Raw genomic sequence first — 24,733 nt, 5'->3', positions numbered from 1 at the left:
ACTAGTCATGGCCGAGACGATGAAATGCCATCAACGTCGTCTGCCAAGGCCGATGCCCAATGTCATAGTAGAGAGCATGTAAAATCCAAAAAACAAAAGTTCAGTAAAATGACCCAAAAATCTAAATTGAAAGCGTCTGAGGAGAAGCGTAAACTTGCCAATATGCCATTTACGACACGGAGTGGCAAGGAACGGCTGAGGCCCTGGCCTATGTTCATGGCTAGTGGTTCAGCTTCACATGAGGATGGAAGCACTCATCCTCTCGCTAGAAAAATGAAAAGACTTAAGCTGGCAAAAGCACAGCAAAGAACTGTGCGTTCTTCTAAATCACAAATCCCCAAGGAGAGTCCAATTGTGTCGGTTGCGATGCCTGACCTTCCCAACACTGGACGGGAAGAGCTTGCGCCTTCCACCATTTGCACGCCCCCTGCAAGTGCTGGAAGGAGCACCCACAGTCCAGTTCCTGATAGTCAGATTGAAGATGTCAGTGTTGAAGTACACCAGGATGAGGAGGATATGGGTGTTGCTGGCGCTGGGGAGGAAATTGACAAGGAGGATTCTGATGGTGAGGTGGTTTGTTTAAGTCAGGCACCCGGGGAGACACCTGCTGTCCATGGGACGAATATGGCCATTGACATGCCTGGTCAAAATACAAAAAAAAATTACCTCTTCGGTGTGGAATTATTTCAACACAAATGCGGACAACAGGTGTCAAGCCGTGTGTTGCCTTTGTCAAGCTGTAATAAGTAGGGGTAAGGACGTTAACCACCTCGGAACATCCTCCCTTATACGTCACCTGCAGCGCATTCATCATAAGTCAGTGACAAGTTCAAAAACTTTGGATGACAGCGGAAGCAGTCCACTGACCACTAAATCCCTTCCTCTTGTAACCAAGCTCCTGCAAACCACACCACCAACTCCCTCAGTGTCAATTTCCTCCTTACCCAGGAAAGCCAATAGTCCTGCAGGCCATGTCACTGGCAAGTCTGACGAGTCCTCTCCTGCCTGGGATTCCTCCAATGCATCCTTGAGTGTAACGCCTACTGCTGCTGGCGCTGCTGTTGTTGCTGCTGGGAGTCGATCGTCATCCCAGAGGGGAAGTCGGAAGACCACTTGTACTACTTCCAGTAAGCAATTGACTGTCCAACAGTCCTTTGCGAGGAATATGAAATATCACAGCAGTCATCCTGCTGCAAAGCAGATAACTCAGGCCTTGGCAGCCTGGGCGGTGAGAAACGTGGTTCCGGTATCCATCATTAATTCAGAGGCAACTATAGACTTGATTGAGGTACTGTGTCCCCGGTACCAAATACCATCTAGGTTCCATTTCTCTAGGCAGGCAGACCTCAGAAAAAGAGTCACCAGTGTCATAAAAAATGCAGTTGTACCCAATGTCCACTTAACCACGGACATGTGGACAAGTGGAGCAGGGCAGACTCAGGACTATATGACTGTGACAGCCCACTGGGTAGATGTATTGCCTCCCGCAGCAAGAACAGCAGCGGCGGCACCAGTAGCAGCATCTCGCAAACGCCAACTCGTTCCTAGGCAGGCTACGCTTTGTATCACCGCTTTCCATAAGAGGCACACAGCTGACAACCTCTTACGGGAACTGAGGAAGATCATCGCAGAATGGCTTACCCCAATTGGACTCTCCTGGGGATTTGTGACATCGGACAACGCCAGCAATATTGTGCGTGCATTACATCTGGGCAAATTCCAGCACGTCCCATGTTTTGCACATACATTGAATTTGGTGGTGCAGAATTATTTAAAAAACGACAGGGGCGTGCAAGAGATGCTGTCGGTGGCCAGAAGAATTGCGGGCCACTTTCGGCATTCAGGCACTGCGTACAGAAGACTGGAGCACCACCAAACATTCCTGAACCTGCCCTGCCATCATCTGAAGCAAGAGGTGGTAACGAGGTGGAATTCAACCCTCTATATGCTTCAGAGGATGGAGGAGCAGCAAAAGGCCATTCAAGGCTATACATCTGCCCACGATATAGGCAAATGAGGGGGAATGCACCTGACTCAAGCGCAGTGGAGAATGATTTCAACGTTGTGCAAGGTTTTGCAACCCTTTGAACTTGCCACACGTGAAGTCAGTTCAGACACTGCCAGCCTGAGTCAGGTCATTCCCCTCATCAGGCTTTTGCAGAAGAAGCTGGAGACATTGAAGGAGGAGCTAAAACAGAGCGATTCCGCTAGGCATGTGGGACTTGTGGATGGAGCCCTTAATTCGCTTAACCAGGATTCACGGGTGGTCAATCTGTTGAAATCAGAGCACTACATTTTGGCCACCGTGCTCGATCCTAGATTTAAAACCTACGTTGTATCTCTCTTTCCGGCAGACACAAGTCTGCAGAGGTTCAAAGACCTGCTGGTGAGAAAATTGTCAAGTCAAGTGGAACGTGACCCGTCAACATCTCCTCCTTCACATTCTCCCGCAACTGGGGGTGCGAGGAAAAGGCTAAGAATTCCGAGCCCACCCGCTGGCGGTGATGCAGGGCAGTCTGGAGCGAGTGCTGACATCTGGTCCGGACTGAAGGACCTGCCAACGATTACTGACATGTCGTCTACTGTCACTGCATATGATTCTCTCACCATTGAAAGAATGGTGGAGGATTATATGAGTGACCGCATCCAAGTAGGCATGTCAGACAGTCCGTAAGTATATTGGCAGAAAAAAGAGGCAATTTGGAGGCCCTTGCACAAACTGGCTTTATTCTACCTAAGTTGCCCTCCCTCCAGTGTGTACTCCGAAAGAGTGTTTAGTGCAGCCGCTCACCTTGTCAGCAATCGGCGTACGAGGTTACTTCCAGAAAATGTGGAGAAGATGATGTTCATCAAAATGAATTATAATCAATTCCTTCGTGGAGACATTCACCAGCAGCAATTGCCTCCAGAAAGTACACGGGGACCTGAGATGGTGGATTCCAGTGGGGACGAATTAATAATCTGTGAGGAGGGGGATGTACACAGTGAAAGGGGTGAGAAATCGGAGGATGATGATGAGGTGGACATCTTGCCTCTGTAGAGCCAGTTTGTGCAAGGAGAGATTGATTGCTTCTTTTTTGGTGGGGTCCCAAACCAACCAGTCATTTCAGTCACAGTCGTGTGGCAGACCCTGTCACTGAAATAATGGGTTCGTTAAAGTGTGCATGTCCTGTTTATACAACATAAGGGTGGGTGGGAGGGCCCAAGGACAATTCCATCTTGCACCTCTTTTTTCTTTCATTTTTCTTGCATCATGTGCTGTTTGGGGAGAATTTTTTGGAGGTGCCATCCTGCCTGACACTGCAGTGCCACTCCTAGATGTGCCAGGTGTTTGTGTCGGCCACTTGTGTCGCTTAGCTTAGCCATCCAGCGACCTTGGTGCGCCTCTTTTTTTCTTTGCATCATGTGCTGTTTGGGGACTATTTTTTTGAAGTGCCATCCTGCCTGACACTGCAGTGCCACTCCTAGATGGGCCAGGTGTTTGTGTCGGCCACTTGTGTCGCTTAGCTTAGTCACACAGCGACCTTGGTGCGCCTCTTTTTTTCTTTGCATCATGTGCTGTTTGGGGACAATTTTTTTGAAGTGCCATCCTGCCTGACACTGCAGTGCCACTCCTAGATGGGCCAGGTGTTTGTGTCGGCCACTTGTGTTGCTTAGCTTAGTCACACAGCGACCTTGGTGCGCCTCTTTTTTTCTTTGCATCATGTGCTGTTTGGGGACAATTTTTTTGAAGTGCCATCCTGCCTGACACTACAGTGCCACTCCTAGATGGGCCAGGTGTTTGTGTCGGCCACTTGTGTCGCTTAGCTTAGCCATCCAGCGACCTCGGTGCAAATTGTAGGACTAAAAATAATATTGTGAGGTGTGAGGTGTTCACAATAGACTGGAAATGAGTGGAAATTATGGTAATTGAAGTTAATAATACTATGGGATCAAAATGACCCCCAAATTCTATGATTTAAGCTGTTTTTTAGGGTTTTTTGAAAAAAACACCCAAATCCGACAAAAAAATTTCGGTGAGGTTTTGCCAAAACGCGTCCGAATCCAAAACACGGCCGCGGAACCGAATCCAAAACCAAAACACAAAACCCGAAAAATGTCCGGTGCACATCACTATAATTAAGTCAGTTGTGGATGTGGTGTCTCTTCAGAGCGATTTATTTAAACTGGACGTTTGGGCAACAAAATGGAGTATGAGTTTTAATGTGGAAAAATGTAAAGTTATGGACTTTGGGACTAAGAATAAACATGCAAATTACCAATTAAATGGGGAAAATATTGGGGAAATGGTATTAGAAAAGGATTTGGGGGTGCTCATTGATAGTTAATTTAGTAGCAGTACACAATGTCAAAGTGCAGCAACAAAGGCAAATAAGGTGTTAGCATGCATTAAAAGGGGAATTGAGACAAGGGATGAGAATGTAATCCTGCCACTGTATAAATATTGTTGCGACCGCATCTTGAGTATTGTGTACAGTTCTAGGTACTACGCTATAAAGGAGACATGTTAGAACTCTAAAAAAGTTCAGAGGCGAGCTACTAAATTGATTAAGGGATTGGAGACACTGGACTATGAGGAGAGGCCCTCTAGGTTAGAATATGTTTACACTAGAACTGAGATGACTAAGAGGAGATATGATTAATGTTTATAAATATATAAAGGGGCAATATGCGGAGATATCAGGTGATTTGTTTATTAAGAGACCTCTAGACAAAATACGCGGACACTCACTGAGGCTTGAGGAGAGTAAATTTCGTACTCGGCACAGGAAGGGATTCTTCACTGTAAGGGCAATACGAATAAGGAATTCACTGCCAGAGAAGGCTGTGATGGCGGACTAGGTCAATGCATTTAAAAATGGGTTAGATAAATTTCTTACAGAAAAAGATATCCGAGGAATAGCCTTTAACCAGAATAGGGAATATAATATATTTCAGGTTGAACTCGATGGACTACTGGTCTTTTTTCAACCTCACCAACTATGTAACTGTGTAAGGTGACCTCACAGTAGTCAGCTGGTGACCTCCTAATTTGACAAGTGTAATCATTACTTACTGATGCATTTTAAATAAGCCACAGGTGGCGCTAAATATTTCACCGACTCCCGACAGAGGGTGCGCTGTTGGCCTGGGACTGTGCACCAGACCACCAATTGCCAATCTGCCATATTTGCCCATTTAGGATTTATCCACCCTGATTGCGCCCCACGGGCCGGCAAGATCCAGAGACTCCCCAGCAGCAGCTCCTCCCCATTTTCTGATTAATGGACACCCTTGCCCTTGTACACGTGCATCGTGATGACGTCACCTGCATGCTGTGTCAGGGAAAAACAACTTTTGGTGGAGCTGCGGACCCATGCCGGAGGATGGTGGTTGCCACACAGTGAGAGGGACTGCTAACTGCTGCCTGTCCTTGGCAGATAAAAGCAAGCCAGTCACAACCATTGTCCCCTCTCACAGCCTGTCACCCCACACCTGCTACCTTCACTAACAGTCTTTCACCCTATACCCGCAACTCCCAAATGCAGCCTGTTACCCGCTGATATTCCGTTCACGCTCATAAACTGTCATCCCACACTTGCCACCCACCAGTCACAGCTGATCACCCCACATTCATTGTCCCCACACACAGCCTGCCCCCCCCCCCCACACCCATTATCCCCACTCACTGCCTATCACCCCACAGCCATTGTCCCCAGTCAAAAGTCTATCTCCCCACACCCGTTGTCCCCACTCACAGCCTGTCATCCATACAATCTACCCACCAGTCACAGGCCATCACCCCACATATGTGAATCTGGATTTTTCATTGTATATTGCGGATCTGAATTTTGAATGTATTATGTGGTTCTAGTTATTTCAATGTATTTTAATGTAAATCTGGCCTTTTTTTTTTTTTTAGTGGCTCTTACTTTTTTCAAAGTGTTATGTGGATCTGGCATTTTCAATGTATTTTTATGTGGATCTGGCTTTTTCAGTACACAGAATGTGGATATGGCATTTTCAGCGTACTTTTTTACAGTATATGGATCTGGGATTTCTTGTACATTATACATAGAATTTATGTGAATTTCCCTATATATTTAGTATGGATTCTAGTTTTGCGTGAATGTGTGAATTTACAACATTTTCTTTCCTATATTTCTGTATTTGTATAGTTTTAGAAATTCCGTGCTCCAGGTCACCATTGCGACTAAGTTTTACAAGAACCAAGTACTAATACAGCTAGTTATTATGTGCAACAAACTACCCTTTAACCATGGGGGTGATTCAGAGCTTATTCTCTGACATGCCGGGGGATGCCCAGCACAGGTTCGCCCCGCATTTCAGGCTCTATCCCCCCACTTCCCGCACAGGTGCGATGCTTTAGCACCCAGCGAGTAGCTCCCTGCCTGTGTAGTTGCGTTGGTAGGTGGTTACCTGCCATGTTTTGGGTTGCAGCGACTGCGATGACGTCACGCAGCCGCCGCGGCCCGCCCCAGCAACTGTCCAGACACGCCTGCGTTGTCCAGACCGCGCCTCCCCCGACGGCGTCCTAGCACCGTTGGCACGCCCCCTCGCACCCTGCGACCGCCTCTGCCCATCAAGAAGGCAGAGGCGATCGCACCAGTGAGATGCACACTCCACAAGATGCCTCAGAGTGCGATTGCTGCTGTTGTAGCAATCACCTCTGAATTAGGCCCCATACTAGGTCAAATAAGGGCATTTAAATGTTCACAGAGAAGCAAGTAGTGAAACAGGATCAGAATAAGACTGAAGTTCTCCTGAAAAGTCCAAGCATCCAGATGGATAATAAATCACTACTGAAGCTAATCTTTAGAACGTTTGGCCTCTCCTACCTGCTCAGTGCCCTGTTAATGGCTCTGTACACTGCATTCCTTTTTCATCAGCCTTGAGCTAATGAGATAAAATATATTTATGCATAATTGTGTGCATCATTGGTTTTGTCCTGGTGAATAGAATTTACAAAGGTTCGCTTTCAACAGCTTTCAGCTTATTCGGACAGAACACATTATCTTAAAGGAACAGATAAAAATACCATTTGAAAACTTTCAGGTGAAGGGAAAATTGCTGACAGTCGCTGAACAAACTGCCTGCAGTCAATGATCCCAATACCCAAACAAAAACAAAAAGGGACATGCAGGAAATGACACAGATGCTGAAACAGCTTGCCATTTATTTTCTAGGAAACAAAAGTGCTTCATTCTGTTATGGTCTATTTGCCTGAAGCAACCTCACTTATAAGAAACTGCTGCTGACTTCTCCTAAAACTTGCCGACTTTTTTTTCGGAATGTGTAAGACATGCTAGAGAAAAGTTAGGTGGGAGCTGTATGGCAAATTGTATGATTAAGCCCCTGGACCGCTAACTTACCTGGGGAATTACTACTGTAGATCTCAGAGATTGGTCTGGTCTCACAAGGGAATCAGTATGAGATCCCGGCAGTCGTAATACCGACACCGGGATCCCGCTGCAGAAAAGACCGACAGGTGTGAGTAAGGGGTGTTCTCCCCTCTCCCCTCTCCCCACCCCCCTAACACTCCTGCCCCACAGCCTGACCTATTGTGCCTACCTCTAACACCCCCCCCCATGGAGGGGTGCCTAATCCTAACCCCCATCCCCGCTGCCTAAACTTAACCCTACCTCCCCCACAGTCTAACCCTAACCCCTCCCCCCTATAAGGTGCCTAACCCTAACCCTCCCCTCAGCTTAACCCTAACCCCCCCCCAACTGATACCTAAACCTAAGCCCCCCTCCCTGGCCCTAAACCTGAAAATGTGGGTATATCTATGGTCGGTATTCCATCTGTCAGGATGGGGGTATCGGTCTCCTGGGCTTTTCGATGTTCTGACATTGGGAATGTGCATGGTGTTGGGCAGGGGTGTATCTACCCATTGGCCAGAATGGCATTCGCCAGGGGCGTCAGGCAAAGAGAAGGTGCCGCCTGGCTGTGCCATCCGCGGCCAAAGGGTAGAAAAGTAGTTCTGTCAGACCGTACCTGGTGAGAGTCTGTTACTGCTGGAGTGGCGCTGGTGTCCGGCAGCATGGCACTTCTAATCAGACTCTAAATAAACTACAGCTCCCAGCAGCCCTTGTTGCTGGGAGCTCCCGGCAACAAGGGCTGCTGGGTACTGTAGTTTATTTTGAGTCTGATTACAAGCGCGGTGCTGCCGGACACTAGTCTGATCACTGGTGCAATGCGGTGCTGACGGACACTGGTGCCGCGCCGGCAGTAACAGACTCTCACCAGGTACACAGCAATTGTTATATAGCACAGTGCTATAGATCTATTTTTTGTTGAAGATAATAAAAAAGTGTCAGTGTTTGGGAGAAGGGACTGTAGTACCTGGAAAACTACATGATTTTCATGCATGTTAGATGTAAGTACAGTAAGTAGTAAGTAAGCGAAAACTTTAACTTGATGCGTGTAATAAACAACATATCTTACCTATTTCAAGGCCAGGTTCAACGAAATGTATATCAGTTAATTGTATAATTGATCATTTTATCATGGAAGTGATGACACCCTGGTGTTTTTTCTAACAGGAAGCCCTTCTACCATCCAACTAATGGTGTTTGGTTAATGCCTGGGTCCATTTGAGGCTCATCTCACAGCAGCTCATTAGCATTTCATTCGGGATGCAGTCAAGATGCCGGCGTTTGGCATCCCGGTGGTCTGAAAGCTAACGCTAGCATCCCGAAACTGCTCGGAATGCTGATGCTGGCATCCCAACATAGATAGCGATGCAGAATGCCAAAATCCAGATCGAGTTAGTGCCAAAGTCTCCACTGCAAGCCGCGTGGGAGGGTTAGGGTTAGGCTGCAAGGGTGGGAGGGTTAGGCTGCAGGGAGGGAGATTAGGAAGGGTGGGTTAGGGTTAGGTACCACTGAAGAGGCTTTTGGGGGGGCGGGTTAAGTTCAGGTTGTGGGAATGGTGAGTTAGGGTTAGGGGGGAGGGATGGTGTAACGTGAATACAAGACACTTCTGTGCGGTGTAATGCGAATAAGAGACACTACTGTGTGGCATAATTTGAATTGGAAGTACTATTATGTCCACACCCTTCCCCCGCAAGACCATGCTCCATTTCCAATACTCACACCTTATTCCAAATGTGTGTGTGGGAGGCGCCAGCCCCTTACTTTGCCAGGGGTGCTCGGACCCCTAGATACACCCCTGGTGTTGGGATCTCAGCGTCAGTATTTCAACTGCCAGGATCCTGACAGGAGGGATCTTGACTGCTTCCCCTCACAAGAGTCTGGTAGAGCTCCCAGAAATTCAAGAGTCTTCATGAGAGTAGGCAAGTATGCCTCTGCTTCATGTCAGCCACCAGCACTTTGTGTGTTACTTTAAAGACATCATGCCACTCATCAAGTAAATTTACTCTAGACAAATCGCCTTGGTTTGTCTAAGGGCAGTGTTTATCCTGCAGATATTGAGACAGTGCATGTGTGAAGCCATGCAAGGCTGACTATACACTGTAAGACAGGACTGAGACTTTTCATTTAAAGGACTTTATGTTTGCAGTTAGCTGCCCAAGGTTATTCAGGGGCAAAGAAATGAGTCAGCGCCCTGAGCGGGGGGCTAGGCATTTGTTATTTTGTGTTCATTTGTGTTATTCAATTTATGCTGAAAGTAAGCACCATTCTGTTTATTTACTTGAAAAGGTGTGTTGGATCCTGATTGAGCACCTAAATGCTGCACAAATTCACCCCTCTACTGAGCTAATTACCCCATAGCACATATATATATATATATATATACACACACACACATACACAGTATATATGTATATACACTAGCTGTTCTGCCCATTCTTCACATGCCAATTTCTGATTTTCATGGTTGTACATATAAGTGAGTGTTAAAAATGTGGTAAATCTAAAGAGATGTATATCTGAGACGTCTTAATGTAAGTAAATATTAATCCATGGTTCTTGGCGTTACCTGAGGAGCACCCATTGCAGATATGGTAAAAAGTGACAGGACCGTTTTTGTAGTTTATGAAATTCTACATAATGGAAGTACAATATAAATTTTGATCTGATTGTCCATTTGGGCATTATCGTTCACGCAATGCAAGCCACGCATCAGTAATGATGTCATTATGTAAATCCCCTTAAAGGAGGTTTATCAAAATTCAAATTTCTGTACGTAGTTTTCCTATTTCCCACCTGAAGAATACCTATGTAAAATTTCAGCTCCCTAACATTTTGGGAAGTAAGAGAATTAGTGATGAGTCAGTGAGTGAGGTCTTTTACATTTATATTGTGTTGAGTTGAAACAGCTGTCGGGATGCAGCTGACATACGGACCTCTATGGATCTCTAAGAATATAAATAACCTCCTTTTTTTAATCAAAACGTGAGTGCTGGTTTTGCTGGTCTTTTTCTTTTTCTGTGTGCTGGAAAAAGTGAGTGCCCATACATATATATAAAACAATGTTTGATTATTATTTCTTTTTGGGTGATATTTCTTGGTGAGAGGGTTTACTACAGGTCCGATCCTGCCATAAAAGACCCTGGGGTACAGTCCAATCTGGATTGGCTTAATATGACAAGTTTCTCTATGACTACATAATTGAATTGTATATTCAACACCGTATACACTAGAGCACTTGGATATTGTTTTGTTCTGTGTGAATTGTAAGGTTCCCACTAACAGGGGAACCATCTGTAGTGCTGCTCTGACACAGGGTAAAATAGGGGTATCTTTGTTTAATACATATATATATATATATATATATATATATGTGTGTGTGTGTGTATATATATATACACACATATATATATTTATATATATGTGTGTGTGTGTGTGTGTGTGTGTGTGTATGTATGTATGTATATATATATATATATATATATATATATATATATATGGTAAACCTGGCGCCAGAGCACTCATTCCTATATATTGTGCAGTATTATAAAAAAAGAAGAAGAAAGGCGTGTATAACAGGAACTCTCCAATTTTTTGAGTGGCAGTCGGGTGATAATAAAGGGGGTCATTCCGAGTTGATCGCACGCTGCAGTTTTTCACAGCGCAGTGATCAGATAACTACTGCGCATGCATATGCACAGGCGCATCGTATGGGTACAAAGCGGATCGTTGCTGAGTGATGGATTTAACAAAGAATCCGTTCGCACAGCCGATCGCAAGGAGATTGACAGGAAAGAAGGCATTTGTGGGTGTCAACTGATCATTTTCTGGGAGAGGTTGGAAAAACGCAGGCGTGTCCAAGCATTTGCGGGGCGGGTGTCTGACGTCAATTCCGGGACCAGACAGGCTGAAGTGATTGCAGCGGCTAAGTAAGTTCAGACCTACTCAGAAACTGCACAAAATGTTTTTGCAGAACTCGGCTGCACAGGTGTTTGCACACTTGCAAAGCGAAAATACACTCCTCTGTGGGCGGCGACTAAGCGTTTGCACGAGTGCAAAAAGTAGTTAGCGGGCGATCAACTCGGAATAAAAACAAAAGTGGCCGCGCTGTGTGTCAGAAGTTTTATAATAACAGAGAGCACAACGTGTATGAAAGATTTAAATATTTAATATCATAAAAGGCAATCAATTAATAAAATTAAATGCACACCTATATCTGTCTCAGGTGATGAATCAAGTCCTGTTTAGTAGTGCAAAGAGGAAAGATGTAAAGACGGATAAGCACAGTTCCAGATAATACACTCTATCATTCACCGGATAAATGATGATGCATGTAATACCTCTCCAGAATGGGCTGGTATTAGCCGAGCATCCCCGGCTAATGAGTCCTGCGTTGCCCACTGTACTGCACAGATGGGAGGATTGATCACGTACCCGGTGTTAGGCGCCTTCCGTTATGAAGGAGTGTGTGGCCGTCTCGTGTTTCCGTAGTGGCTGCCACTCTTTCCTCTTTGCACTACTAAACATGACTTGATTCATCACCTGAGACAGATATAGGTGTGCATTTAATTTTATTAATTGATTGCCTTTTATGATATTAAATATTTAAATCTTTCATACACGTTGTGCTCTCTGTTATTATAAAACTTCTGACACACAGCGCGGCCACTTTTGTTTTTGTTCAGGTTTTTCATCAATCTTCACATAGTGGCTTGTGGCAAGCGCAGTGTCTCAGGAGTTTCTTTACATTGATACATATATTGTTATCTATATTGTTGTTTTGGTTTACGTATTCATATATTTGGGTGAGGCGCTGTACAAGTAGTCTTTTCTGTTGTTCTGATCAACTCGGAATGACCCCCAAAGTGCAGTGGTGAATTACACAAGATAAAAACAATGAAGTGACATTTGTGAATTAAAAAGACATAGAAAAACCACGGCTTATTTTTTAAAGCTTTGTCTTCAGACCATTCTTAGGGATATTAGCCACGGCGTATCTAGAGAGGAGGGGACCCGTGTGCAGTCTCCGGGTGTGGGCCCCCTCCTCTCCCGTCCCGTAGCCAGCAGCAGCGCTGTCAGCGCTCTGGGTAAATGAGTATAGTTTGCTGCGCTTGTGAAAAGGAAGCTGCTCAGGTTGTTGTTTGATATTTAGAAATTTGTTTGGACCGAGCGCTTGTGTGTGCAGGTGTATAGTGTTTAGAAGATTTATGTTGAACAGAGAGCAAAAATTATATATATTAAACAATAAAAATAAAAATAGAAATAAAAAATAATAATAATAAAAATAAAAATAAGGGAAGGGAGAAGGGGGGGAGAGGGGAAGTGCAATGTTTACAGCTCCTTTGGGAATGATTATGGAGCTTGTGGACACTTGGGTGAGAGGGAACAGTCTGTTTATTTGCGGTAAAACCTATCCCTAACTTACCCTATTTTCCAATACAAGTGTGGCTGGAGGCTCTGGTATCTGTGACTGCAATTGGGTTGCGGATGGCGTCTCCTGCCTATGCCGTGACTCACGTCCTCCTCCTCCTGGCCGCACTGTTGCCGCTGCTCCGTCCGTCAAAACCGGAAGTTCGGATGTTTACTTCCGGTATTCAGGTGCTGGCGGCGGCGGACTTCGTGTCCTTGGTGGTTGCTTCGTTTTTCTTGTACTCCAACGCGTTTCGAATCCACAGCAGGATTCTTTCTCAAGGAGATGATAAAAATGTTTATGTGAAATGTCCGTTTTTTATATAGTAACTTTATTGATAAAACCAGATGTACCCGTGACCGGAAGTGCGTTCTCCCGGCGGCATCCTCATGGTAAAAAATTTCAATGGGGGAATGAATATAAATTCTTTCCCTAAAGGATTAAAATATAATCAATCATTGCACTTCGGGGAAAAAAAGGGGGGGGGGGGGGGGAAGGTGTGGGATGAAAATTATAAGAATAGGAAAATAAATAAATAAAAATAAATAAAATAAAAAATAAAATAAAAAATAAAATATAAAAAGCAAAAAATAAATAAAGATAAAAATAAATAAAAATAAAAATGATAAAAATAGAGATAAAATGAAATTAAAATTAAAAAATATATAGATAAATAAATAGATAAAAATAAAAATAGACGGTTATTCAAGAAAATGTTTTTGTGTATGTGTAAAAGGTTACAGGAAGACATTTAATTCTATGTCAATATTCAGACCGTATGGTTCTAAGCTCTTCATTTTGTATATCCATTCGGTCTCTTTTTTCTTCAATATCTTTATGATGTCCTCTCCTCTCCAATGGGCTTCAATCTTTTGAATTCCTATGAATTTTAGCCCAGTGGGATCCTGATTATGCTTTGTTAAAAAATGTGCTGAGACACTGTGTGTTTTCATGCCTCTTTTTATGTTGTACACGTGTTCTGCTATCCTTGTTTTTAGTTTTCGTTTTGTTTGTCCTACGTATTGTTTTCCACATGTACATTCCAGGATATAAATGACTCCCTCTGTGTGGCAGGTTACTTGGTTTTTAATTTCAAATTCTTCTTTTGTTATGTTGGACTTAAAAGTGGTTATGGATTTAGTTGACGTCTTCTGATGTACTGCACAGATGGGAGGATTGATCACGTACCCGGTGTTAGGCGCCTTCCGTTATGGAGGAGTGTGTGGCCGTCTCGTGTTTCCGTAGTGGCTGCCACTCTTTCCTCTTTGCACTACTAAACATGACTTGATTCATCACCTGAGACAGATATAGGTGTGCATTTAATTTTATTAATTGATTGCCTTTTATGATATTAAATATTTAAATCTTTCATACACGTTGTGCTCTCTGTTATTATAAAACTTCTGACACACAGCGCGGCCACTTTTGTTTTTGTTCAGGTTTTTCATCAATCTTCACATAGTGGCTTGTGGCAAGCGCAGTGTCTCAGGAGTTTCTTTACATTGATACATATATCGTTATCTATATTGTTGTTTTGGTTTACGTATTCATATATTTGGGTGAGGCGCTGTACAAGTAGTCTTTTCTGTTGTTCTGATCAACTCGGAATGACCCCCAAAGTGCAGTGGTGAATTACACAAGATAAAAACAATGAAGTGACATTTGTGAATTAAAAAGACATAGAAAAACTACGGCTTATTTTTTAAAGCTTTGTCTTCAGACCATTCTTAGGGATATTAGCCACGGCGTATCTAGAGAGGAGGGGACCCGTGTGCAGTCTCCGGGTGTGGGCCCCCTCCTCTCCCGTCCCGTAGCCAGCAGCAGCGCTGTCAGCGCTCTGGGTAAATGAGTATAGTTTGCTGCGCTTGTGAAAAGGAAGCTGCTCAGGTTGTTGTTTGATATTTAGAAATTTGTTTGGACCGAGCGCTTGTGTGTGCAGGTGTATAGTGTTTAGAAGATTTATGTTGAACAGAGAGCAAAAATTATATATATTAAACAATAAAAATAAAAATAGAAATAAAAAATAATAATAATAAAAATAAAAATAAGGGAAGGGAGAAGGGGGGGAGAGGGGAAGTGCAATGTTTACAGCTCCTTTGGGAATGATTATGGAGCTTGTGGACACTTGGGTGAGAGGGAACAGTCTGTTTATTTGCGGTAAAACCTATCCCTAACTTACCCTATTTTCCAATACAAGTGTGGCTGGAGGCTCTGGTATCTGTGACTGCAATTGGGTTGCGGATGGCGTCTCCTGCCTATGCCGTGACTCACGTCCTCCTCCTCCTGGCCGCACTGTTGCCGCTGCTCCGTCCGTCAAAACCGGAAGTTCGGATGTTTACTTCCGGTATTCAGGTGCTGGCGGCGGCGGACTTCGTGTCCTTGGTGGTTGCTTCGTTTTTCTTGTACTCCAACGCGTTTCGAATCCACAGCAGGATTCTTTCTCAAGGAGATGATAAAAATGTTTATGTGAAATGTCCGTTTTTTATATAGTAACTTTATTGATAAAACCAGATGTACCCGTGACCGGAAGTGCGTTCTCCCGGCGGCATCCTCATGGTAAAAAATTTCAATGGGGGAATGAATATAAATTCTTCCCCTAAAGGATTAAAATATAATCAATCATTGCACTTCGGGGAAAAAAAGGGGGGGGGGAAGGTGTGGGATGAAAATTATAAGAATAGGAAAATAAATCAATAAAAATAAATAAAATAAAAAATAAAATAAAAAATAAAATATAAAAAGCAAAAAATAAATAAAAATAAAAATAAATAAATAAAAATAAAAATGATAAAAATAGAGATAAAATGAAATTAAAATTAAAAAATATATAGATAAATAAATAGATAAAAATAAAAATAGACGGTTATTCAAGAAAATGTTTTTGTGTATGTGTAAAAGGTTACAGGAAGACATTTAATTCTATGTCAATATTCAGACCGTATGGTTCTAAGCTCTTCATTTTGTATATCCATTCGGTCTCTTTTTTCTTCAATATCTTTACGATGTCCTCTCCTCTCCAATGGGCTTCAATCTTTTGAATTCCTATGAATTTTAGCCCAGTGGGATCCTGATTATGCTTTGTTAAAAAATGTGCTGAGACACTGTGTGTTTTCATGCCTCTTTTTATGTTGTACACGTGTTCTGCTATCCTTGTTTTTAGTTTTCGTTTTGTTTGTCCTACGTATTGTTTTCCACATGTACATTCCAGGATATAAATGACTCCCTCTGTGTGGCAGGTTACTTGGTTTTTAATTTCAAATTCTTCTTTTGTTATGTTGGACTTAAAAGTGGTTATGGATTTAGTTGACGTCTTCTGATGTACTGCACAGATGGGAGGATTGATCACGTACCCGGTGTTAGGCGCCTTCCGTTATGGAGGAGTGTGTGGCCGTCTCGTGTTTCCGTAGTGGCTGCCACTCTTTCCTCTTTGCACTACTAAACATGACTTGATTCATCACCTGAGACAGATATAGGTGTGCATTTAATTTTATTAATTGATTGCCTTTTATGATATTAAATATTTAAATCTTTCATACACGTTGTGCTCTCTGTTATTATAAAACTTCTGACACACAGCGCGGCCACTTTTGTTTTTGTTCAGGTTTTTCATCCATCTTCACATAGTGGCTTGTGGCAAGCGCAGTGTCTCAGGAGTTTCTTTACATTGATACATATATTGTTATCTATATTGTTGTTTTGGTTTACGTATTCATATATTTGGGTGAGGCGCTGTACAAGTAGTCTTTTCTGTTGTTCTGATCAACTCGGAATGACCCCCAAAATGCAGTGGTGAATTACACAAGATAGAAACAATGAAGTGACATTTGTGAATTAAAAAGACATAGAAAAACCACGGCTTATTTTTTAAAGCTTTGTCTTCAGACCATTCTTAGGGATATTAGCCACGGCGTATCTAGAGAGGAGGGGACCCGTGTGCAGTCTCCGGGTGTGGGCCCCCTCCTCTCCCGTCCCGTAGCCAGCAGCAGCGCTGTCAGCGCTCTGTCTGAGCACTAGAGACTCTGGCACAGTGTCAGAGTCTACAGCGCATGTGCGGTGGCCATTTTTTCGGAGACCTGCGCATGCGCTGTAGACTCTGGCACTGTGCCAGTGACTCTAGTGCTCAGACATAGCACTAACAGCGCTGCTATGGCTGCTAGCTCTGGGACTCGGGAGAGGAAGGGACCCACACCTGGACACCAGAAAGGTAAGTATATAGAAGAAATGGGTGCAGTGTGTGCGGTGTGGGCTCCCTGTGGATCCAGGGGTCCGTGTGCACCACACACACTGCACCCATTATAGATACACCAGTGGCTATTAGCATATGATATAGCCAAATAGCGGGATAAGAAAAAAATTAAAAATAATAGATCATTGTGCGTATTTTTTAAAAACCAACAACTCTTGCTGGTGTTACAATTAGGGGATTTATCCCCAGTATGGCATCAGCACCAGAAAGCACAGATACTGTAGGTTTAAAAGTTTTAACATCCTGGAGTCTAGAAGAGGGTCAAGCCAGAAAGTGCTATTTGTATCATCTGGGAGGACAGGAGCATTTTTCTCCTGTCTCTAAAACAAGACACAGCTTGGTTTTAGTTTACCATGGCCTTCATTTGTAAAGTGATTAACCATTATCGTACATTTTAAAATCCTCATTGAAGCTGGCTTGATTTTGTAAGTTCAGCTAAATTGCCATCACAATGCCAAAGATTTCTGGTTCATGATGGTAGAGTTTTCATTTAGACTATACTATTTCACCACAATGTAATTTATAAGGGGGCAGTCTTTTTAAGGTTACTAGGAAGCCATTGAAAAAATGTGGGCACTTTGTGGTGCACTGCATACTATGGTGGCGATGGGTACACTTTAACTAATCTATGGTTTAGCAAAAATATTTCCAGTTTCAAAGCTATCCTAATTAAAAAATACAAATGATAGAGCGAATTAGAAATGATCATTTCTTTTTAATTTTGCCATTATTGCTAGAATTTCTATCCATTGTAGCACTTAAAATATTATGCATAATGTATAGATTCATCGCCATGAATGCCATTACTTTTTGTTTACCACTGAGGATAATAACGTTTCTATCAGCGAGAAGCCAAAAGCACCCTGAATGCTCATTCTTCTTATAGATTAGGCATCTGACCTTGGTTAATAGTCTCTAAGCACTCATTTACACAATAAAGTAGATGTGAAAGTGTTTTATTTGGGTGAGTCTATATATAACAACATCTATAGCTAATGTAAACATAATTAAAACTTACTAGAGTCAGTGACTTTAAATATTGTGTACATGTTTTGCTGTCTGTAGTCGAATTAATTTGCTGTCTATAGAGCAGGACACATACAGTATGTCATTCTTTTTCTAAGAAACTACATATGTCTCCGACCAGCAGCTGCTAGTGACATACTGTAGTATATATCATGGCTGCAGCACAAATTACCTAAGTTGCTAAATATTATACCACAGTAGTTCAGGAATATAAATGGAAGACACATGATATAGCTTTATTAAAGTGGTATTCGGATAGAGCATAGCTTCTTCCGGCACAGCAATCAGGAGAATGTCAGCATAGGGCATATGCGGTAGATATCTACTAGTTACTGTATCGTCAACCACTCACATGCAGAAGGTTTGTGATTACTCAGCGCCTGAGGCAGCACATTCGCCACTTACACAGAGCTGTTCCAATCATTTCAACAGAAAAGAAAATGAAACATTATACAGTGGGGCAAAAAAGTATTTGGACAGCCACCGATTGTACAAGTTGACCCACTTAAAAAGATGAGAGAGTTCTGTAATTTCCATCATAGGTACACTTCACCTGTGAGAGACAGAATCTGTAAAAAAACAAAAAAAAAACCAGGAAATCACATTGTATGATTTTTAAACACTTTACTTGTATATTCTTCTGGAAAATAAATATTTGGACACTTACCAAGCAGCAAAAATTCTGGCTCTCACAGACCTGTAACTTCTTCTTTAAGAAGCTCTTCTATCCTCCACTCATTACCTGTATTAATGGCACCTGTTTGAACTGGTTATCTGTATAAAAGACACCTGTCCACACCCTAAAACATTCAGACTGCTACCTCTCAACCATGGCCAAGACCAGAGAGCTGTCTAAGGACACCGGGGATCAAATTGTAGAGCTGCACAAGGCTGGGATGAGCTACTCGACAATAGGAAAGCAGCTTGGTGAGAAGAGATCAACTGTTGGCGCAATTATAAAAAAAATTGAAATAATGCAAGATCACTGACAATCTCCCTCTACCTGGGGCTCCATTCAAGATCTCACCTCGTGAGGTGAGGAATCAGCCCAGAACTACATGGGGGGACCTGGTCAATGACCTCAAGAGAGCTGGGACCACAGTCACAAAGGTTACCATTAGTAACACACTACGTTGTCATGGATTAAAATCCTGCAGTGCCCGAAAGGTCCCCCTGCTTAAGCCAGCACATGTCCAGGCCCGTCTAAAGTTTGCCAGTGACCATCTGGATGATCCAGAGGAACATTGGGAGAATGTAATGTGGTCAGATAAGAGCAAAATTTAACTTTTTGGTATAAACTTCACTCGCCGTGTTTGGAGGGAGCAGAATGATGAATGGCATCTCAAGAACACCATACCCACTGTGAAGCATGGGGGTGGAAACATCATGCTTTGGGGCTGCTTTTCTGCAAAGGGGACAGGACGACTGATCCGTATCAAGGAGAGGATGAATGGGGCCATGTACCGTGAGATTTGGGGCAAAAACCTCCTTCCCTCAGTAAGAGCATTGAAGATGGAACATGGCTGGGTCTTCAAGCATGACAATTACCCCAAACACACCACCTGGGCAACTAAGGAGTGGCTCCATAAGAAACATTTCAAGGTCCTGGAGTGGCTTTGCCAGTCTCCAGACCTCAACCCAATAGAAAATCTGTGGAGGGAGTTGAAAGTCCGTGTTGCCCGACGACAGCCCCAAAACATGACAGATCTAGAGAAGATCTGCATGGAAGAGTGGTCCAAAATACCTGCTACAGTGTGTGCAAACATGGTCAAGAACTACAGGAAACGTTTGACCTCTGTAATTGCCAACCGAGGTTATATTACAAAGTATTGAGTTAAACTTTTTGATTGTCCAAATATATATTTTCTGCAAGAATATACAAATACATTGTTTAAAAATCATACAACGTGGTTTCCTAGTTTTTTTTTCTTCAGATTCTGTCTCTCACAGTTGATGTGTACCTATGATGGAAATTACAGACCTCTCTAATCTTTTTAAGTTGGTCAACTTGCACAATCGGTGGCTGTCCAAATACTTTTTTGCCCCACTGTAAATTTGAAAATCTTAATTTTGTAACACTGTTTATAGGATCAAATTTATTAAAACATAGAACACACTATGGCCGGGTTGTACAAAAGGAAAAATGTAGTAAAAACCCAATTTTTAGGGCAGCATCAGAGAGCAGAGAAGGAGGTGCAGAGAAACAGGGATGGGGGCAGAGAAGGAGAAGGATTATTCTTCTCAGCGCCAGCCTTTTGACAGCATCATTTCGGGAAAGGTCCACCCTATGGTGCGGCCTGATAAAGATTGTCAGCGGTGTGTGGCACATGTCCTGTTCTAAGTCTAATTAGTTTACCAGGAAGTTCTTTAAAATTAAAGTTATACACACGGAAATACTTGAAATTCCATAGCAACGCATGAGTATTCAGCTAATATATATATTAAAAGTTTTATGATAGATCTCTACTGTTGAAAGCAACCTGCTTACAGGTAGTGTTCGTATCATAATACAAACACTGTGGACACCAAATGGCTCAATATTACTACACCAGAATGCACACTACATCAACGCAGCACTTGCACCAAGCGGAAGCTCAGACCACACTGCAAGCCATTAACAACAGTCAGAGGGCCAGATGTACTAAGCCTGAAAAGTGATAAATATCACTGTGATAAAGCACCAGCCAATCGGCTCCTAACTGTCATTTTTCAAACACAGCCTGTAATATGGCAGTTAGGAGCCGATTGGCTGGTGCTTTATCACAGTGATATTTATCACTTTTCAGGCTTAGTACATCTCCCCCAGAGTGTGCAGGAACCATGTCACTGCAGACACAGGAGAAGAGTCCAAGACAGCATCTCTACTGTATGTCACAAAACAATGGCTAACACATTTTGTCAAGAATTTTGTAAGAGGACTAGCCTGAGTAATGTGCTTCAAGTCTCTTTAGCAGCGCTAGCAGCCAATCACTGCTTCACAAATCTTTATAACATAAGCATATGTTGGCAACAGACATTTCCTCCATGTGAAACATGGCTTGCACATAAAAACAACTGCAGGGCGCTCTCACAGCTGGGAAATTTTCAAAAGCTTTAATTCCAAAGACATTATATTTTATGGGACCAACTACTAACACGGAGTCTATCCATATTAAGTGTCCCATATTGTAGATAATGACTTATCTTCTTATGAAATTAAATTTGTACTGGTATACCACCCAAGTGACTGCTTATGAATATATTCTTGCCTATCTAATTCCATCTACTACCCTCCTGCAGAACATTTCACCCAAATGACTGCTTGTGAATATATACTTGCCTAGGTATATTGAAAATGAGAGCTGCAGACTATCACTACTGATTGCACTGAAATGCTAATTAGCAAATTGGGTGATAAGAATTATAGCATTGCTATAGGCATAAGGCATCTGCTTTTGTATTAGATTGCTTATGCACATGATGGGTTGCTATTGATAAATTGGAATATTATCTCCCGAGTCTAGGAATGAGGGCATGACTCTGATAAATCTCAGTTCCTTGCTATGTTAGCTTGTTTCCTTTAAACTGTTTTATTACTAGCCATTGCTAGGGGAGGGTTCATTGGAGTTTGGGTGTAATCAGTCTGTTCACATGCTTGGCCCATTACTTAAAGAGCATCAGGAAGGCTTGTGCCATTAGACTTGTGTCCATTAATTCAAAGGTCATTATTCAAAGGATAACTACAATTTGAAACTTAATTTTGATGTTACACCGACGTTAAACCGAAGGAAAACAGAAGGACAACAATCAACCCACAATCTGGACCACTGAAGGACAGCTTTCAAACAAATGTGAGTCCAATTCCTCTACACATCAAACTACTCCAGTCTGAGTAACCCAGACACTTATAACTTAAATCTGTGTTAGGAATGCTGCAAGACCTTACCAATTCATCCACAACTACTCACATTTATGTCTATAGCTTACCAAAAACATCTGACTTCTCACCTGTAAAGGACATAGTGTGATTCCTGATTAGTAAAAAAAAATACCAAACACTGAGCAACATCAGCAAACAGATAATTTCAACTTTAAACTTGTCATTTATTTTGTATTGTCTGGGCATGGCTACTAATAACAGATGCACAGACAAAATTCTTAAAGCTATGTGTGCAAATGCTAGGAGCTTAGGAGACAAAATTCCAGAGCTAATTGCGATAATGACAAGGGATAACCTGGATTTTGTGGCAATTACAGAGTGATGGTACAATGAGAATCATGACTGGGACATAGCTATACCAGGATACAATTTATTTAGGAAGGATAAAATGGGAAGAAAAGAGGAGGGGTAGCAATATATGTGAAAAAAAGCATAAATGCTACTTTAATACAAAATATTGAATATAAAACTGAAGCCCTTTGGGTCACCATAGAAACTAGGGAGAAGGACATTATTCGCATTGGGGTGATCTATAGACCACCAGGCCATGGGCAGGATTTGGACAGGAACCTATTGTTGGACATCACTAAAATGGCTTTAAAGGGAGAAGTCATAATCATGAGACACTTTACCTGATGTAAATTGGAAGGGGTCTTTTGCAAGTTCAGCTACAAGTGGCAAATTTCTACATTCCTTACAGGGAGTATCTCTCAAGCAATTGGTGAGGAAGCCCACTCGCAAAGATTCAATATTAGACTTAATTCTTACAAATGGTGACAGGATATCCAACATATATGTGGGTGAGTACCTGGGATCCAGTGATTATCAAGCAGTATGGTTTAGTATAAAGACAGGATCCAACTCCTGTCACACAAAAACAAAGGTGTTGGATTTTAGAAATGCTGATTTTGCAAAAATGGGGAGATGTTTAAGTGATTCATTGGCGGAGTGAAGGAACTTGGAAGGAGTGCAGGAGAGGTAGGAAAAACTGAAAAGTGCAATACTAAGGGCAACAGACCTTTGTATCAAAAGGGTTAGGAAAAGCAGCAGGAATAGGAAGCCAGTGTGGTTCACAAAAGAAGTATCAATTAGTGTGAAAGCAAAAAAGATGGTTTTTAGGAAATACAAACAGACTCAAAATAATAATGACAAAGAGGTGTATCTTGACAGATGGAAGGATGCTAAGAAAGTGATCAGATGTGCAAGGGCAGAAGCTCAGGAGAAAATGGCCCAGTCAGTAGATAAAGGGGGCAACACTTTTTCTAAGTATATAAGTGAAGGGAGAAAATCAAATGGAGGAATAATAAGACTTAAGACAGAGAGTGAGCATTTGGTGGAGGGAGACAAGGCAATAGCAGATCACCTAAATAATTATTTTTGCTCAGTATTTACTACAGAAGGAGAAGGGATGGGCCACAGTTAAGTTAGAAAAGGGGGGGTTTGGGTTTGGGAATACCGCACAGGATCAAAAAAAGAGATTATAATGAAAACAGTAAATGAAATATTTGCTCCGAGAAAAACTGACAGATTAGACGGTAGTCTAAGATAAATCACCTTCTACCATCAGAATAAATCTCTATGGGCAGACAAAATGGTGATTGTCAGCGGTGCTCCCAAAGGTCCGAACGTATTTGAATTTAAGAAAAGAAGAAAAAGTGACCTTGGGTGGGAGCACTCATTCCCGGAGAGTTATTTGCAGATATGATGTCTGTATGAGTAGTAATGTGATAATGAGAAGATTAAAACATAACTTTTAATAGTCTATATATAAAAGGCTAGGTACACTAATGGAGTTTACTGAAAAAAATGTTTTCTTGTTTAAAAAAACACAAGATACCCAATTTAATAATGAGATGGCTGTAAACTTTCTAGGCCATAGATAAAGTTAAATCTGCGAACATATTGATGGATTGTTACTGTGATAGTTCAGTATCTAGCAAGCAAATGCCCATCCCTCCGTGGGTTCAGTGCAAACACCAATTCAATTCCACTGGAGACCCACAACACCTGGTATTCCTAAGTGGTCTCCCACTGAAGTACTGACCAGGCCCAACACTGTATCGCCTCCAAGATCGGACGGGATTGGGCATACCCAGTGTGGTATGGTAGTGGGTGACGTATGGAAAAGGGCAGAGAGTGCAACTGATTGCGGGATGTGTGTTATTGTGCCAGTTTTAGCCAAATACAATCCTCCTTATTAGATACATTTGTTGACCGTCATTGCACCAATTTAGCGACCCAAACACATGGGTATGCAGAGGTTAAATCATATGGTCAACAAGAGTTGATAGCATAAGCCTCTGTTGTTATTGTTCGTAGCGTGAGGCAAAACAAAAAGAGTGCCTATTATAATTTAAGGCATGTGTAAAGAACAAACACAAAATTCCACAAATGTCTGTTATTGCAGATTAAATCTGTCCGTCAGGAAAGCAAAAATTGAATAGTATCAACGATGGAAGGATTAGCTAAATTAGCACACAGATACATAGGTAGATGTGCTTTAAAGGAATATATATTTGCTGCAATAGGTTTAGACAGTGCAAACCATGAACACTCGCATACCAGCAGCTGATATAACCAATACAATTGTTGCCATAAATTTGACATAAGATGATACTTAGAAGCCAAATGTAATTTTTTTAAAAAGAAAAAGCACACATCGTTGCAGCTACCACTGCCCTGCACTATGTTATAATTATATACTCAATTTACATTTTTTAAGCATACAAAACAGCCTAAACAATTTACAGGCAAAA

General features: G+C 42.3%; 1 protein-coding gene and 1 pseudogene across 3 annotated transcripts in view; one reads left to right on the top strand and one right to left on the bottom strand.

Annotated features, from left to right (window-relative positions):
* Window positions 1–24,733, top strand: part of SHISA9 (shisa family member 9) — a 777,795-nt gene that overhangs the window by 483,695 nt on the left and 269,367 nt on the right. The window lies entirely within an intron of this gene.
* On the bottom strand, window positions 23,973–24,091 carry LOC134946845 (5S ribosomal RNA; annotated as a pseudogene).

Source organism: Pseudophryne corroboree, chromosome 7, assembly GCF_028390025.1.
Source record: "Pseudophryne corroboree isolate aPseCor3 chromosome 7, aPseCor3.hap2, whole genome shotgun sequence".
In the NCBI taxonomy this organism is placed as follows: Eukaryota; Metazoa; Chordata; class Amphibia; order Anura; family Myobatrachidae; genus Pseudophryne; species Pseudophryne corroboree.
The sequence above is the reverse complement of the archived record's forward strand: the minus strand, read 5'-3'. Positions and strand labels throughout refer to the sequence as shown.